The sequence below is a fragment of the Petaurus breviceps genome, unplaced genomic scaffold, assembly GCF_028583685.1.
Source record: "Petaurus breviceps papuanus isolate PSGF00001 unplaced genomic scaffold, PetGlider_PUasm1.0 90845, whole genome shotgun sequence".
NCBI lineage: Eukaryota > Metazoa > Chordata > Mammalia > Diprotodontia > Petauridae > Petaurus > Petaurus breviceps.
In genome coordinates, this window is record NW_027187359.1 from 5,400,846 (window position 1) to 5,410,000 (window position 9,155).

Genomic DNA, 9,155 nt, shown 5'->3' on the forward strand with positions numbered 1-9,155 from the left:
GGGGGGCGGCTAGGTGGTGCAGTGAATAAAGCACCAGCCCTGGAGATAGGAGGGCCTGAGTTCAAATCTGGTCTCAAACACTTAACACTTACTAGCCGTGTGACTTTGGGCCTCCAATTGCCCTGCCTTCCCCCCTCCAAAAAGCAAAAACAAAAACAAAAAGAGAGTAGTTAGTTGTAGGGTGGGTATAGGGGAGTGGGTTGGGGTAGGGGAGGAATGATTGCTGCATTTATAAGGCACCAATAAAAGCTTTTTAAAAAATCCTATCCAGGGGGTGGCTAGGTGGCACAGTGAATAGAGCACCATCCCTGGAGTCAGGAGGACCTTAGTTCAAATCTGGATTCAGACACTTAATACTTACTAGCTGTGTGACCTTGGGCAAGCCACTTAGCACCAATTGCCCTGCCTTCCCCCCCCTCCAAAAAGCAAAAAAAAATCCCATCCAGGATGTCCTCTCTGTAGATTGGATGTCTCTCTGTAATTGGATAACTTAGTAAATTTAAAACAAAACTTTCCTTACTGGCTTAAAATATTGGTTGAACATTATTTCAGGGACTACTATAGATAATCTTTGATAAATCATGAGAAATTAAAGTAATTGCAGAAGACTAGAGATCAGTAAAACTTTTTTTTTAGTAAAAAAGATTTTGGAAGCAACAGATTGGCAAGCATCTATTGATAACAAAATTCTGGGACATGTTACTAAACAGATGGTTTATGAGCACCTACAAATTTATGTTACACATTCTCAGTTGGGCTCTTACTGCTATTAGGCAATCCTACAATTCTCTTATCAGCTCATGTTCCCACTCTCCATAGAGGCTCCTCCAAAATTTTATCCCCACTCAAATCTCCCATGACTTTTTCTCCCCAACCCCTCTCAGCTGAGAACTTTGCTTCATATTTTACAAAAAAAAAACCCAAAACAAAACCTGAGACAATTTAGCATGAGCTCTCCCTTTTCCCCTCTCCCTTATTTCATTTCATATCATTGCATGGTGGCCTTCTGCCTTCACCTTCACTCCTTCACCCTTCTCATATACAAAGATATGGCCTTACCTCTTACCAATTTTGCACAAGCAATCCCATTCCATCTTGTATTCTCCAACTGATTGCTCCCCTCTCTTGTTTCACTTATCTTCAATTTCTTCTTATCTACTGGCTCCTTCTCCACTGCCTATAAACATGACCATATCTCCCTGATCCTCAAAAATCTTCGATCCTTCTATCCTTGATCCTTCCAGCCCTAGCAACTATCATCCTATATCTCTTCTGCCCTCTGTGGCTAAAGTCCTTGAGGCAGCCTACAACAGGTGCCTCCACTTTCTTCTTAACCCCTTACAATCCAGCTTTTGACCTCCCCATTCCACTGAAACTGCTAGATAGCTTTCTCAGTTTCACAGGTAGGGGGTGTGGCTAGTATGTATTTACCCAATCAAAACAAGCTCTTAAACCCACACTTCTGATGATCCCTGTCTTTTTCTGAGCCTTAATCATGTGCTCTTGGCATTATGTAGTTGACACCCCTCACAGGAATAGACAGTCATGCCTGGATACTGTATACAGCATTTTTACTCATGGCATGGCATCAACAAAAGCTATTAAAATAAACTTAACAAATGCTTATTTCTTTCTTTTCACCAATCCAAAGGGTTTTTTTTGTTTGTTTGTTTCATGGACTGCTTTGGAACTCTAAGGAAAACTATGGATCCCTTCTGGGAAAAAGGTTTTGAAATGCATAAAATAAAATATATAGGACTACAAAGGAAACCAATTATATCGAAACGTTTATCAAAACATTTTTTAAAAAGTTCATAGACCCCCATATAAAGAACCAGAGGGACAAAGGACTGAGAAATATATTATATATGTTTTGGAGAATCAGCTAGAGTCAGACAAATGCAAACTCCCCAGCACTCCTGGATTTCAGTTTCCTAAACTCATATACATTTCTTTGATTCCAAATCTCTACCCAGTAAACAACCTTCCATCTTTCTTAGTCCTTCATTTCTGTTTTGTAGACATGAGGTTACAAACCTGAGCTGGCTTTTCAGTTTATACTTTTTCTTCTTCCAGCTTGAACTCGTGACCCCTTGGTTTCAAGCAGCAGCTAGCCTTGTCTTGCCTGGAGGCTGGTATAGTACTTGGTTTGGCTCACCCATGCTGGAATGCCACAGGTAGAGTTAGCAATGTGGTTCAGTGACCATTCCCAATGTCAGGAGGAATACTCCCAAGAATTCTTCACTCAAGGCAGGAGGAAAACAAACAAATCTACTTGCGAGCAGCATAAGTCATATCTACCATGTAATATACCAGGCAATAAACAGAGCTGTCAGCGCTGTGGAGAGAAGCCGGTGGCACGCAAAGGCACAGCAGGTCCCCAGGGGCCATGTGGCTGCCATCACTGTCATTCACTGGTTTTTCCCCATGCAAAGCAATTATCATCCAGGGAATAAAAGCCAGAAGAAAATGTAAACTTCATCTGGCTTTGATATCAGGGGCCCCTTATTCTCAAATGCCAGAATGAGTATTGAAACTTGAGTACCATGTGTATGACAGGTATCATTTATTCATCCCAAGTCTGAAAACTGAGAGATTTCTTCTGTTGGCAACTGTTAGGTAAGTACATCTCTGCTTGTGTGTGTGTGTGTGTGTGTGTGTGTGTGTGTGTGTGTGTGTCTGTCTTTTGCTCTACTTGGGGCCCATTCCAGAGCCTACTGTCCAGGCTGTGAATATCTACAAATGATAAGTCCTTTGGTAAAAAGCCTGTCATTCTGCTTGTCTGTGAGGAAGCATAATGAAGCCAGGATCAGTCTATGACAGTGAGCAAAGCTGGGCTACAGCATGGGTTTACATGTGTGTAAACCATGTCTAAGATATTTCATTATTGAGGGGTTCAATTTATGTTTTGTGGATAATCCACTCTCAGGAAGTGAACTGTTTTCTCACACTCCATGTAATTAATGTGTAATAGAGACTGGCAACTATGCAGGGCACATTAGTGTGCTCAACTGATATGAATTCCTCATGTAGAAGAGTCTAGAAAACCTGCTTGTGGGACATGGTTATGCCTAATGGAAGTGTCTTGGACATATGTTGGAGTATGTGTAGACATTTTGTAACTGGCTCAGGCTGGCTAACTACGTGGTGAATAGGCAATTCTTTGACCATGGAACAATTTTTAAAAAGTTTTTATTGATGTTGTCTGTTTTTTATATTATGATTATCCCTAGTATCCCTTTCCTTCTCCACTTCCCTGAAAACCATCCCATATAGCAGCTAGTATTTTTTTTTTTATTTTTTGCTTGTTAGAGGGGTAGGGCAATTGGGGTTAAGTGACTTGCCCAAGTCACATGGCTAGTTTTGTGTTGTGTCTGAGGCCGGATTTGAACTCAGGTCCTCCTGACTCCAGGGCTGGTGCTCTATTCACTGCTCCACCTTGTTGCCCCAAGAGAAAGATCATAGTTTTTTTTTTTTTTTTTTGCTTTTTGGAGGGCAATTGGGGTTAAGTGACTTGCCCAAGGTCACATGGCTAGTAAGTGTTAAGTATCTGAGGCCAGATTTGAACTCAGGTCCTCCTGACTCTAGGGCAGGTGCTCTAGTCACTGCACCACCTAACTGCCCTGCAGCTAGTATTTTTTAAAGACAAAAAAAGGAGAGGGGGGGAAATCAACACAACTGATCAATGCATCGAAAAAAAATCTATAAATATGTGCCGGGTATAACATCTGGGGACTTTACACCACCATGAAGGGGTGGATTGAGGGTATCTTCTTGTATTTCTTCACTTGAGTCCTGTTTGATGTTTATAATTTTGTTACATTCGCTTCTGATTTTTTGTATGTATTTATATTGTTATAGTTACTGCGTATACATTTCACTTTGCACCTGTTCATGTAGATTTCTCCATGCTTCTCTGAATTCATCACTTACATTGTTTCTCAAAGCACAGCAATATTTTATTACATTTGTGTGCCACCATTTCTTTAGCTATTCCCTAATAGATAGGCATCTATTTTGTTTCCAGTTCTTTGGTATTCCAGAAAATGCTGTTGCAAATATTTTGGAGTTCATGGGAACTTTTTTCTTATCGGTGGCTTCCTTGGGGTATAAGCCTATGAATAGAGTCTCTGGTTTGAAGGGTATAGACATTTTTCATAGTTTCAAATTGCTTTCCAAAATGGTTGTAACATTTCACAACTCTACTAACAATGTATTAGTGTGATTATCATTCCACAGCCCTTCAATATTGATATTGCCATGCTTTGTCACTTTTGTCAATTTGTAGGATTGTTTTGATTTGATATTCATTTCATTGATTAATAGTGATTTGGAGCAGTCTTCATGTGGTTTTGAATATTTTACAAATATTTTGAGAACTCTTCGTATCTTTCAACCATGTATCTATTTAGAATGGCTATCGTATGTATGTATGTACACACGTATATACATATACATATACACACAACACACATATGTACATACACATATACACATGTAGAGATATGTGTATATAAATATATACCCACAATATGTGTATATAGATACACTTATTATTTATGTGTCTTGGATACCAAACCCTTATCAGAGAAATTTGATATAAAGATTTTTCTCCACTTGACCACTTCCCTTTTTATCATAAGTATATTAATTTTGCTTCTGCAGAAACTTTTCAGTATTATGTAATCAAAGTTATCTATTTCATCTTTTGCAATTTCCTCTATTTCTTGCTTAGTTAAGAATACATGTCCCAGGGGTGGCTAGGTGGCACAGTGAATAGAGCACCGACACTGGAGTCAGGAGGACTTGTGTTCAAATCCAGTCTCAGACACTTAACACTTACTAGCCGTGTGACCTTGGGCAAGTTGCTTAACCCCAATTGCCCTGAAAAAAAAGAATATATGTCCCATCCATAGCTGTGAGAGGTGACTGTGGAGGCATTTAAAAAGGACTGGCAACCAGAGGCATAGATATTTTCTCTTAATTTGTGCATTTGATAGATCTATTGACCTCTTTTACTAATGGTGTCCAATGAGAGACATTGCTATAAGGAAGAGGACTTTGGCTCTCCCCACTAAGGCTAATATGGGGCCCTTGAATACAGGCTTAGATCCTTTGCCTGTCTCATCATTTCTTTTTTTTTCTGTTTTAGGTGAAAGACTCTGACCTTACGAGTTTTGAAAGGTCAGGAGAGCAATAGCCATATTCCTAGCATCTGGGTTTTATATCTGGCCTGATATCAATACTGTAGGAATTATCTTTGGGAGCTATATTCACCACTCAATCCACCAGTAACCAAACCAAAGACTCGCCCAGCAGTCATACAGCATCTAGATGTGAATGTGATGTGATCAATAATATTTAGGAGCTGAGCTAAATGTGAGCCCACTTTCCCCAGAAATCAAAGTGGAATAAGAGAGAATGTGACCCCAGAGCTTTGGGGGGAAGTATTTGTACCTTTATTTTTTGTCTTATCTTCAAAGTTAATAAATGCTTGTAAGACCTAAGTGATGTGATGTGGTGAAATAGAACTGAGGCACTACTTATTGGCACCTACCAGCAGGAAGAGCACTGCCAGTGGTGGCTTGATCCTATAGCACTGGAAAAATAATAGTAACAATAACAAGATTAACAGTAATATGGCATTTACTATGTGCTAAGTACTTTACAATTATTGTCTTATCTGATAATGAGATAATCACATCCTGGCAACATCCTTGGCAACTAGGTACTACTATTATCCTCATTTTACAGAAAAGGAAATTGAGGCAACCAGAGATTAAGGGACTTCCCTAGGGTCACATAGCTAGAAGTGTCTGAGACTGGATTTGAACTCAGGTCTTCCTGACTCCAGGGCCAGAGCTCTTTCCACTGCACCACCTAGTTTCCCCTAAAAGAGACCCCCCCCCCCAAACCCTCAGGGCACCTGTAGAACTAGGAGGAATATATGTAGCTGGCTTGACTCTGGGACAGAGTGCTTGCTACAAACTGATCAATGGCAATCTTAAGGGAGATTTTAGGGCTCTTATACTTGGTTTTATTTTATTCAATACTTTCCTTATTGACTAGTTAAAGGAAAAGAAAGAATTTATTCAGTCTCTGAACAATTCCAAACTAGGAAGGAGAGCTAATATATATAATTAAAAAGTGTTACTAATATATTGGGCTGAAGAATAAAAACATTAAAAGATTGACAGCTCAGATCAGTAGCCTGAAAATTAGCAAATAAAGTTTAACAGAGATAAATGAAGTTTGATGTTTAGATTTTTAAAAAATCATACAAATACAGGATATAGGTTTACCATCAGTTCAGGTAAAAAAAAAGATTTAGAATTTTTAATAGACCGTCCAAAGATTTAGTTATTCTTTGAAAAAGAGCTTGTTAACACTAATGAATAGCTATTTGTTGGAATATACAGGGGAGAGAGTTGCTGTTGTTTTTCAATAGGGTGACCTTCCTGGTGTACTTTCTCTGTTTTGGAGTGACACACAGACACCCCTGTCAGAATAGGGATTAGCAGCTTGGTGTCGGACTTGAGAAAATTTGCCAGCCCATGATCTAATGGATATCGAAGTTCATTCCAATTTCCTCTATGCGTGGCATATGATGTAGCTGCCAAAAAATGAATGCTATCTTAGGCTGCATTAATAGAAGTAGCATGCCTGAATCAAGGACAAGAATAATCCCTCTATTCTGCCCTGGTCTGAACATATTTAGAGGATTGTGTTCTGTTCTGATGACCATATTTTAGGACAAAACCAAAACAAGCTGAGGAGGGCAAATAGGAGGGTAAAGGACTTAGAAACAATGTCATATGGGGAAAGGTTGAAATGACTGGGAGGTTGGGGGGGGTTTCCACTTAATTATATTTTATTTTTTCCAATTACATGTAAAGATAGTTTCAAATTCATTTTTATGAGATTGTGAGTTCCAAGTATTTTCTCCCTCTCTCTTTCCCTTCACTGCTCCCCAAGACAGCAAGGAATTTGATATAGGCTATATATGTACAATCATATTAAACACATTTCCACATAAGTCATGTTGTGAAAGAAGAATCAGAACAAAAGGGAAAAACCATGAGAAAGAAAAAAAAAACAAAAAAAGTGAAAATAGTAGGCTTCATTCTGCATTCAGACTCCACGATTCTTTCCCTGGATGTGTATAGCATTTTCCATCATGAGTCTTTTGGAATTGTCTTAGATCCTCGTATTTCTGAGAAGAGCTAAGTCTATCATAGTTGATCTTCAAACAATGTCACTGTTACTATATATAATATTCTCTTGGTTCTGCTCACTTCATTCAGTATCAGTTACTTTAATTCTTTCTAGATTTTTCTGAAATCCACCTGCTCCTCATTTCTTTTTTTTTTTTTTTCAAAATAGGTAGAGGTTGCCTTTAATGCTTTTTTTTTAAAACATTTTCTAATTTTATTTCTTTTTTTTGAATGAATACAATTTTATTTTTTTTACACACACACACACACACACACACACATATATATATATATATATACATATATTTGAATATTTGATTTTAAAACTTTCAATTCCAGATTCATTCCCTTCCCCCCCTGCCACCCACCCCCACTGGGGAGACAAGCAGTTCAGTATAGGTTGTACATGTGCGGCTAATGCAAAACAATAACATAGTAGATGTATTGTAAAAGACTGACTATATTTCCCTCCCTCCTATCCCACCTCCCACTTGTTCTATTCTCTACTTTGATCCTGTCCCTTTTCACAAGTGGGTGCTTCCAACTTCGTCCCCCCCAGCCTGCCCTCCCTTCCATCATCCCCCCTCACATCCCCTTCCCCCCCTATTCTCCTGGAGGGTGAGATCCCCTATTTAGTGTGTATTTCACTCCCTCCTCAAGCCAGATTCAATAGGAATAAGGTTGACCCATTCCCTTTTGCCTTCCTATTCTTCCCCTCCATTGTAACCATTTTCCCTTGCCTCTTCTGTATGAGATAATTTGCCCCACTCTGTCTCTCCCCATCTCCTCTCATTATATTCCTCTCACCTCTTAATTTCATCTTTTAAGTATCATCCCTTCCTGTTAAATTGGTCCCATGCCCTCTATCTATGTATACCTGTAAACATATATACACACATTCACATATGTATTCATATGCCCACATACCCTCATATAAAGACATATATATATATATATATATATATATATATATATATATATATACACATACACACACACACACACACACACATATATATTTCTTTTTTCTTTTTTTTTTTTTTAGCAATTGGGGTTAAGTAACTTGCTCAAGGTTACACGGCCAGGTGTTTCTGGGTGGGTGCTAAGTGTCTGAGCCCGGGATTCGATCTCCAGGTCGTTTTGATACTGGAGCTGGTGCTCTTACTCGCTGTGCTACCTGGCCGCCCCTATATATATATTTCTAATCCCTTCAACTACTGAGAAAAGTTTCATGAGTTACAATTATTGTTTTTCCATGTAGGAATGTTAATAGTTTAACTTTGGCCAGGTGGCTCAGCAAGCAAGAGCACCGGCCCCAGTGCCGGGATGACCCAGATCAAATCCGGGCCCAGACACTCAGCACCACACCCAGAAACAACAACTGGCCGTGCAACCCCAAGCAAGCCACTCAACCCCGATTGCTTCAAAAAAAAATAGATCAACTTTGATAAGTTCCTTATGATTTCTTTTCCCTGTTTACCTTCTCATGCTTCTCTTGCTTCTTGTATCTGAATGTCAAATTTTCTATTCAACTCTGGTTTTTTCAGCAAGAATGCTTGAAAGTCCTGTATTCCACTGAATGACCATATTTTCCCCTGAAACATGATACTCAGTTTTTCTGGGTAGGTGACTCTTGGTTTTAATCCCAGCTCCCTTGACCTCCGGAATATCACATCCCAGGCCCTTCAATCCCTCAGTGTAGAAGCTGCCAGATCCTGGGTTATCCTGACTGTGTTTCCACAATATTCAAATTGTTTCTTCCTGGCTGCTTGTAATATTCTCTCCTTAATCTGGGAATTCTGGAACCTGGCTATAATATTCCTAGGAGTTTTCTTTTGGGGATCTTTTTCAGGAGGTGATCAGTGGATTCTTTCAACCTCTATTTTGCCCTCTGGTTCTAAAACATCAGGGCAGTTTTCTTTGAGAACTTCCTGGAGGATG

General features: G+C 39.2%; 1 long non-coding RNA gene across 1 annotated transcript in view; it reads left to right on the forward strand.

Annotated features, from left to right (window-relative positions):
• The first annotated feature begins 2,558 nt into the window (after positions 1-2,558).
• The window catches only part of LOC138149102 (uncharacterized), a 258,992-nt gene continuing 252,395 nt past the window's right edge, over positions 2,559-9,155 (forward strand). The window contains exon 1 of the long non-coding RNA XR_011165239.1: positions 2,559-2,619. This is a non-coding gene — a long non-coding RNA (uncharacterized lncRNA). The remainder of the gene's footprint in view (positions 2,620-9,155) is intronic.